At 38.4% G+C, this 8,906-nt stretch overlaps 1 protein-coding gene across 1 annotated transcript in view; it reads left to right on the top strand.

Moving 5' to 3' along the window:
* The first annotated feature begins 8,315 nt into the window (after positions 1–8,315).
* Positions 8,316–8,906, top strand: part of CRYBB2 (crystallin beta B2) — a 56,176-nt gene continuing 55,585 nt past the window's right edge. Inside the window, exon 1 of the mRNA XM_078666076.1 lies at positions 8,316–8,335. The gene's annotated coding sequence lies outside the window, so the exon portion shown is untranslated. The remainder of the gene's footprint in view (positions 8,336–8,906) is intronic.

The raw sequence follows: 8,906 nt of genomic DNA, 5'->3' as shown, positions 1-8,906 counted from the left end.
CCAGCAATCAGTGAATACTTCTCGTCTTTATCAGTAAAAAAGAAACCGGAAAAAACAATGTCTGCTTCTGAAAATAAAATATCTGGGAGTTTGGACGATCGAACCTGTTTATCGGCATCCGCACACTTACTTCAAAATGTCAGCGAAATCGTGTTTGCTAGCAAGTCTCCTAATAAATCAATGGAACAACAACTAGAAAATCCCAATTCTAGTTTGGTGAAATCATCAACGCCTTTAAAAGAACATGAGAGTCTACACAAAATAGAAGACTTGAGTATTTTCAACTTTACACCGGAACAAAAAAGCGCGAACTCCGATCTACTCCTGTTAAAGGGCATTGGGAGCCCACAAACACTAAAGGATCTCAGTATATCCAACAAAAAATCGGTTGTGAATAGACCAGATCAAAGGTCAACAATCACTGACGCAAAAAAACTTTCTACGTATGAACATGATTCCTTTTTGGATCCCTTTTTAATAGATGATAATAATCGAGAAAAATCTACTATTCCTCTTTCAAAGGCTCTATTCACATTACAAGAGATTCTCGAATCAGTTCTCTCCTTTTTAAGTAACATTCTCGAAAATTCTGATCAAACTTTAGATGTCCAAATTGGCATCTTGAAATTTCTAGTAGAAGAGAAAAGGAAAAAGGAGACCTCAAAAACCAAAGAAGGAAAAATAGAAGACAATAATTCGCGTAAAGAAAATGTATACAAGGAAAGGAACTGTCACTCTTCTACTCAGACATCAGATGACGATCTTAAATCAACGGATAAAAGGAAAAAAACGGAACCTTGCAATGAATCCACTATATACTCCTTAAAACGATTGTTTAGGGAAAACCTTCCAAAAAAACAAAAACAATTCCCGATTTTTAATAAAATAACGAAAAAAGAAAGATCTTATATCAACTCAGTTAAAGAAGTCGAGGAACTGCATGAGGAAATTAACCCAGAAATTCTTTCAGGAGCAATAACACCAAACCTAGTTAAGGATGACTTGATCATAGGAAAAAACAAAAAGAGGAAAAAACCTTTAAGAAGGATTCACAAAAAACAATGCCGTAAACTGAAATTTCAAAAAATTATAATATCACAAAAAGATCTACAGGAGGAAAATGACGAGACAAGTAAGCCATGTTGGAGTAAAAAAGGAGAATCCCCTAAAGGAACAAGCACTGACATAAAGAGATCCTTGAACCCAAAGGCGGATGTATATTTCCCATCAAACACGGTTTTAACGCCAAGACAGGAAAATGCTGATAAAATTGTCTGTGAGGAGGGTAAAGACTGGAAGAGGGTCACTCAATCAAACGTCCTACAATTTGAAGAACTATTTCCAACTGACAACACTCCTTTGAATAGAAGCAGGATCCTTCATCTTTTACAAAACATAAAATCTCTTCAATTTATGACAAGTAGTGACATCGATTTAGTCTCCTTTCCAAAGCGAGGTCTGAGCAAAATCGCAGTGGTCTCGTTCTGGTCTTCAGTAATACCAAGTATTATTCTGAAGGAAAAAGAGATAATACATCGATTTGGTTACGATGTCATTGAGAAAATCGAGCTTAAAGGAAATAAAAATAATCCAATACCCAATATCAACACCCAATTTTTCTCCTCACTGCACCTGAATGAGGGGAAACAATCTTTGGGGACTGTAAGAGATCTGGAGGACATCCCAATTAGTGATATACAACAGGGAGAAGAGATTCTAAAAATTCGTATAAAAAAAGGGCAAAGGGAAGTGTGGCACATAGAATCGAAGGCAAAAAATGCAGACGAAAATAAATTTGAGAACTCCTGGACGTGGCTACCTGGGATGTTAAACAATAACAAAGGCTCAAATCAATTAAAGTACCCTGTTTAACCAAGGTCTAAAAGTCATAACGTGGAACATTGCTGGTAGATCAAGGGAAAAAATGAAGGAAGTCCTCGCTCCTCAGCCAGACATATTGACCCTTCAAGAAACTTGGGAAACCGAGCCCTTTGTACAACAAGGTTACTATGTGTATAACATAAGTGCAAAACCCTCATATCGGGGCCATGCCAAAGGGGGATTGGCAATTTTAATGAGAGAGGATCTCCTATGGGCACAAGAGATAGTGGAAACTAATAGTGAAAATGTGCAATGTATTAAACTGTCTCTGATAGCCAACAATTTGACCTCAACGAGAACAATGTTGCTTTTTAACGTTTATGCCCCCCCAGGGAAAAAATACGACACTTTATATGACGATACCCTGCAAATTATTACACAAATAATAGAAGCCCTTATGTTCCCATATTACTTGATACTAGGTGACTTTAACGGGAAGATTTCCAATTTTGAAATAAAAAAGTGGGGAAAAATTCTGGAAGAAGAAAACTTGGAACCTTTAATCCCTCAATTCCCCAGTGATATCCGATCTAACAAAAGAGGGAAAACACTGTTATCAGTACTGCTTACCATAAATGGAACCATTCTCAATGGGAACGTGGAAGGCGACATCCCGGCCTCTTATACAAGGCAGGGTAATGGGAGACCGTCAATAATAGATTACATCATTTGCAGCAAGGACCAGTTCGAAACTATGTCCCATCTCTGCTCCAACTTCACCACTGATAGTGATCATGCTGTCATGCAACTTAGATTCAGTTGGTCGGTTCAGTCCGCAGAAGAAGGTCCGATGATTCTCGAAAGAAAAGAAACTTTGGTAAACAGCTATCGGAGACGTATCTTTTGGAATCCGTCATCCCTGAGTAAAATAACAAATTTGATTGAGCATCAGCACTTCTTAAGGAACCGATATTCTGAAGATCCTATTGAAAATTTTGAGATCATGCTCATTGAACTTAAGGAGGTAATAACTAAAATGAATTCTCATAAAAACAATACTAATTTACAAAGGAAAAATAACAACAAAACAGGGAATTCATTGATAAGGAAGACCTTAAATAATTTGATACGTGCTCAATACCTTCGCCCCTCTCCTACTTTAAAGAAGGAAATAAACAAAGTAAAAAATCAATTGAGAAGAGGAAAAACAAGTGAGAGAAAATCCTTGCAAGACCAAAACTGGGTCGAATTACAAATTGCTGCCAAAGAATCAAATCAGAGAACTTATTGGTCCATAATAGCTAAACTATCGGGGACAAAAAAGAAATTACAAGCAGTACCTGTTCCTCCCAAAGAGTGGGAACTCTACTTGGCAGAACTCTACAAAACAAATGTGGATAAATCACAAATAAACGGTTCAAATAAAGTGGAGGAAAAAGTCAAGGAAAAAGTTATCCCAAAAACAACAAATATAATGGTGGAAACCCACATTAGGAGGGCAAGAAGTACAGGAGCTTTCGGACCTGATCAAATTCCTATAAAGGCCCTGCAGACAAACTCTAAGGAATGGAGCCTTCTATTAACTCCACTTTTTAACCACATTATGTCCTGTGGTCAAGTACCCAAGTCATGGCAAGGGAGCACTATTATCCCAATTCATAAAAAAGGCTCCAAAACGGTAGCAGGAAATTATCGCCAAATAGCACTGCTGGATGCTACTGGGAAAATCTTCGCAGCAGAGATCCTCTTACAACTAAAAAACTGGGCCTTTTCGTTGGGGTTGATACCTATGTTCCAGTCAGGCTTCAGACCCAAACACTCTGTCACAGATAACATGGCAATTATTCAGTTTTTCCTGGACAAATATGTCACAAGAAAAAAACAGACGGTCTACATGGCCTTTATAGATTTCTCGACTGCATTCGACCGAGTGGACCGTCCGACACTATGGAAAAAATTGAGGAGTTTGGGAATTAACGAACATCTGCTACAGGTCATCATCAGCCTCCATACAACTACTTGGTGTCGAGTCCAAATGGGGGGCGAAAAAGGACTCACGAAAGTAATAAATACCGAAAACGGCCTTAAACAGGGCTGTTTATTAGCCCCCATGCTGTTTTCGTTATATTTATACGACTTGCCAAAACAACTAGAAAAGGGCCTTAGCTTGCCCCCAAAAATTAACCAGCAAAGAGTTCATACGCTGCTTTACGCGGACGATATAGTCTTATTCGATCTCACACCATTTGGTCTACAAAATTCCCTTGATATTTTGTTCGGATACTCAAAGGACAATTTCTTAATTCCGAACATAGGGAAAACTAAAGTTGTAGCCTTTTCTGGGAGGAAGAAAAGTGCCAAATACAATTGGAGGCTAGGAGACGAAAAGGTTGAAGAAGAAAAAGAATATATCTATCTTGGCAGGATTCTTACCAAGAATCTCTCAAATATAAAGCATATTGATAAGTTAAAGAAAAAATCTGACTTACATGCAGGAACTCTGTCCAGACTATATAGTGCCACAGGGAGCAGGCATTTCTCCCCATTAATAAAAATATATAAAGTAAAAATACCTGCAGTCCTGTCATACGCTACAGAATACATTCCCATTCAACAATGGGGCTTCATGGACCGTCAAGAGGGGAAAATTCTGAAAAAAATGATGAGGGTTCCAATTGCAACACCAGTTCAGGTTTTACGGCTGGAATTCGGAATCACTAGTGCTTTTGCCACCGCAGTGGCAAATTTAATTAGATGGGCCTACAATCTTCTTCATGCTACGGAGGGTACCCTCAGATTTCTGCTACAAAAAGAGACTTTCGGCCCAGACGTAGATAAACAGACTTTTCCAGTTAACATGTCTGCGGCGTTCCAAATGGCTGATATTTCTATAGAAATCTTAAAGACTTGGTCCGCGTCACAACTAAAACTCTTTCTAAAATGTTTTACTCCTAGGTTAAGTTATGATTTGGACTATGTACACTGCCAGCGGCTTAAAATATTCAAACCCTTTACTACACTTATAGAGTTCAAGAATATACACCCTTATATTTCATTTTGTCTTTCTCATAGTGCAAGGAGGGTGATTTTTATGTTTCGAACTGGGATTTTACCTGTCCAATCTTTTAAATCAAAATGGGCACTTGGAGATCTCTCTCATCTATGTGGGTTATGTCAAGGGGGTGAGCAGACTGTGGAACACTTACTGTTTATTTGCCCCAACTTTAAAGTAGTAGCAGCTCGCGCTCAGTATATTTCGCCGATATACAGATCCTGTAGGTTAGTAAAAGATTCCGAAATATTAATAGCAGGTATCAACCCCCCGAATGAGTTTGTATGTTATAATTTGTACAAATTTTTTAAATCAACACTAGCTTTATATTAATTTGTGATGTACTTTTCTTTTGTTAATTTTTATCTCATTTTCTACATTTGTGGTCCTCGGTTGAGTACCTACACAAATAAAATCTTTTTGACTTTGACTTTGACTCCAGCATTTACGATGTACATATATTTTGACTGTTCCAAGATAGCTGACACATTTTTCCCTTAACAGAGACCTGAGTCCTATGTTTATTTCGTTACCATTTGTGAGATGTATTTAATTTGCACTCTATATGCACAACACTTACGTGATCAAGGCTTCGTGGAAGCCGAAACATGTTGTAGGTGTTAATAAACACCCTTGGACCTGCTGACTTGTGTTGTGTTTCTGGGAACCCGAGAGCGTGATTTACTGCTTTTGGACTTTGTTGAGATATATATATATATATATATATATATATATATATATATATGCACACGCCCACACATATTATAACGATAAAATATACTATATATAACTATAAAAAAATAGCAATGAACAATGAATGAATAACAACTGTTAAAACCGCAATCATATTATTTGTCAGTGTTGCTCAATATCAGGCTTCTCCAATGAGTAACTTGTGTGCTTGTTGTAGCTCTCCAGCTACCTGTAAGTAGCTCTCCTCTGTGCAGCTCAGCCTACTAAACTAGAAGTTTTTCCTTAGTTTAGATCAAAATTGAGAACCGTGTATTCAAGATGGAAAAATGTTATTTTCAGATCATAAACAGAAAAGTAGTTGCATTTCCAAAATATATTTAAAGCTGATATTTGGGTGATGCATCATTTGACATTATTAGTAACATTATTACCTTGATGACAGGTGCATTGCAACTTTGGCTGATATTTGTTAAATATATAGACTAGAGGCATTCCGAATTGACAAAGCCTTTTTTTACATTTGTCATCCCTAGCAGTTTATTTGTTTGGATGTAAAGTGGAGAAATTTGTCTTCCAGAAAAAAACAATAACAAAAGGATTATTTTTCTTCATGTAGGTGTAAATAAACACTTGGGGCCAGATATAGGTAGCCCAATACCGGTCGGTAACGGCCGAAATTACCGAATTTCGGCCGTTACCGACCGGTATTAGGCTTTTGAGATGTAGGTGGCTACATTTCAAATTTGGTAATTTACAGAATCAGTAATTTAAGGAATCGGTAAATTACCGAATCTGAAATGTAGGGAGCACTCAGATGAGTGCATTGCATGGTTAAGGATTCGGAATTTACCACCAAATAGAAGTTGGTGGCAAATATCAAAAACCTTTGATAAAGCAAATTTGTGCTTTTTCAAAAGTGCCATGTGGCAGACATACATGCCCTGAGGGCATGTATGTCTGCCACATGTGCACCCATGCACTATTCAGGGGTGCAACAGGGTGTCAATGTGACACCCTGACACCCTTGAATGTGTTCCCCCATTACCGAATCGGTATTTACCGATTCAGTAATTCCCATTCATACCTATGGGGCTCCAGGCCTTTAGGAATGAATGGGAATTACCGATTCGGTATTTACCGAATCGGTATTTACCGAATATTACCGATTCGGTAAACTTTACCGAATACTTACCTACAAACCATTTACTGATTCTGAAATACCGAATCGGGAAAATTCTGTATTTTAGAATCGGTAAATGGAATTTACCTTACATCTGGCCCTTAATCATGTATTTAATATATTTCTGAATGTTAGTGCTCTCTCAAGAAATTACAGCAGGACAGAGCTGTTGTTCAGCAGGTCAGGAGGGCCTCAAGCTGCACCTGGGCCGTACTTTGAGTACCACTGAATTAGAGGAAGACTATCACTCCAAACAATCATGCTCTGCCACTGGGGTGATAGGTTTCTGCACACCCAGAAACCTTTCTGTTCCTGCTGCCAGGCCGCAGTTGAAATTCAAAATCAGCACTCTTGGCACTTTTGACAAAGCCAATAGGTTGGGCTTATAACTGAAAGTGCAAACATGGCCAAAAGGCTTTTCCAATGCTTGCTTTAGACAAAGAATGGGTTATAGGTTAATCTTTTCCCATAAAATTACCTCACCTGCACAATTTATTGGCATATAAAAAGAGGTACCATTATGTTACTGACATCAACCAAAGAATCTACAGCACGATATAACAACCTGCGCTCTAGTGTACAAATCCAGTTTCCCTTCAGGTCATCTTCTGTAACTGCAACATTAACCTACTGCAACTTGTTTTTAAATATATTTGGAATTATAAAGAAAATAGTATTTGACCTCTTACATTACCTCCTTCAATGACAGGGTTTGTCCTACAGCGGTCATTTATGTGTTTGTACAACTTACAGTGGGATACTAAAGGCAGAAGCTAACATTGTGATTCATTTTTTGGAATGTGCAGACCTGCTCTTCCTTTACCGAAAGAAATTGTCATCCCTATCTGCCTGCAATTGCTGATGACCCTTTGCTACACCAGACTGAATGCTACCTGGTGACACAAACGCAAGCCAGCTTTACCCTGAGGAAGACCCTGTCTGAACTTCCAAATGTATTGGGAGAAACGTTAATGTCTTAAAACCATCAGAAGCGAAAAGTGATCCCTATCCTCCCTGCCCTCCGAACCCCTCTTTTTCTTTTACTTTATTACTTTATACTTAGGGCATACATATAGGGTTGCCCTGCCATGTTTTAAACTATATAACTTCTTCTTAACGCTTTTGCAAAAAGAAGCCTGGGCTCCAATATTGTACAATGTTCAAGTCATTTTTGATGTCACTCAGTGACTTAGATGTGGCTGCCTGATTAATACATGGTTTTGGCTCTGAATCACAGCAGCAGCGCTGGGTGCGGCATTGTGTGACAGTCAGAGCTGTCCCAGGTCTTGGCAGCCAGAGGGCTGATGTATGCAAACTCCAAATCTCCGGGCCCACAGCCCTCACAAAGGCGGCGGACGCTAAATGTGAAAGCTAATGAAATAATTCGACCACTTGGTGTTTCGTCAAACAATGCACTCGGCGCATCAGCTGAACGACGTGTCCAGGGCGCTGTAATCCAGCATTGTCGCGCTGCATCATGCTGGAAGCATCTTGTAAATAGATTTGGCAACGCTCTGCTCCAGGTTTGTATAAATTCACTAGTTCTCCCTTGGGCCTTTCACTGGGACAAGCGGGTACTGGTGCTACTGGTAAGAGACGCCTCAGTTTCTTTTCTTTCATTTTAAACTCTCGTTTTTATTGTTTTGCGACTTCTGAGTCAGATGTTTAGGCTATATACTACAGAAAGTGACGCACCCTTGAGTAAGAGTGGCACTATATAAAAATCCTAACTAAATAAAAAAAAATAGTCATAATACGTTTCCTAGGTTGCATTTAATATATTGTATTATCTTGTATTTTGCCTTTAATAAAGTAGGCTTAAAAATATTGTACCTTCTTTGTAATATGTATATTAGATCTAAAAATATGGGAATGCCAGCATTTAATCAAGCAGCTCCTCTCCAGTTAAGTGGTGGGTTGGAGTGGTTCATATCTTAATAAAGTTGAGATAAAAGATAGTGAAACAGCACACCCTAGAACTTATGCCACAGTTTACACAATTTAACCAAGAAAAGTAACATACCATAGAGTTCCTTGAAAGATTGTATTTGTAGAAAGAAGAGGTGCAGATGTTTGTGATAATATTGCTGCTTAGAATGAAGGGTTGACCCAGGTGTATGCAAACTGTTTTAAAATGGCGCTTGAAATATAGATGTTTAG

Source organism: Lissotriton helveticus, chromosome 11 (genome assembly GCF_964261635.1).
Source record: "Lissotriton helveticus chromosome 11, aLisHel1.1, whole genome shotgun sequence".
NCBI lineage: Eukaryota > Metazoa > Chordata > Amphibia > Caudata > Salamandridae > Lissotriton > Lissotriton helveticus.
The sequence above is the reverse complement of the archived record's forward strand: the minus strand, read 5'-3'. Positions and strand labels throughout refer to the sequence as shown.